At 39.6% G+C, this 788-nt stretch overlaps 1 protein-coding gene across 3 annotated transcripts in view; it reads right to left on the bottom strand.

Annotated features, from left to right (window-relative positions):
• LOC106881043 (uncharacterized) overlaps positions 1–788 on the bottom strand; it is a 31,838-nt gene that overhangs the window by 30,540 nt on the left and 510 nt on the right. The window lies entirely within an intron of this gene.

The raw sequence follows: 788 nt of genomic DNA, 5'->3' as shown, positions 1-788 counted from the left end.
GTGGATAGAGGAAGGTTGTGGGAGAGAGATGGGGGTTGTGGGAGAGAGATGGGGGTAGAGGGAGAGAGAAGAATTAGAAATATATGGTGGAAATCTGGTTCAAAGACAGCCAAGGGTCAGATGGTGGTGTTAAACCGAACAATGGATGAAGGCCGTGCCTACTGCTTTAAATTACTAATGTTAGAAAGAAAATATTGTCCTGGAAATTTTTTCTTTGATTTCTAGTCGTAAACGTACCCCCCCCCCTCCACAAACACACATCCAGAATTTCTCTTTTGTCTTACTATCAGTGTTTTATTTTTGTTGATTAGCTTCAAGTCGGCCTTGATTGACTAGATTTATAATTAAACTTGATTCCCCAAATCTATAATGAAAGACGCTCCAACCTAGCCATCTCGTCTTACATTCTTGGAGTTAAAGCGGCAATCTGGCAGAATCATTAGCACGTCGGACAAAAGTACTAAGCGGCATTTCGTCTGTCCTTACGTTCTGAGTTCAAATTCTAGCGAGGTCGACTTTGCCTTTCATTATTTCGAGGTCAATAAATTACTAGTCAAATGCTGAATCGATTTAATCAACTTGTCTCATTCCACCAAAAACTGCTGGCTCTATGTCGAAACCATTATATTCCTGGACTGATGTAGCTGTTCTTTTTCTTTTCAGACGGCAAAACGTGATTTCTAACCCGTCCAGCAACCATGTAGAAGTTCCTTTTTTTTTTTACTTCATCGAGATTGCTTTTATTATTGATAATGTAACAAGACCATCACTTCCCACTGCTATATTTT

Source organism: Octopus bimaculoides, chromosome 18, assembly GCF_001194135.2.
Source record: "Octopus bimaculoides isolate UCB-OBI-ISO-001 chromosome 18, ASM119413v2, whole genome shotgun sequence".
In the NCBI taxonomy this organism is placed as follows: Eukaryota; Metazoa; Mollusca; class Cephalopoda; order Octopoda; family Octopodidae; genus Octopus; species Octopus bimaculoides.
This window is presented reverse-complemented; position numbering and strand designations above follow the sequence as displayed.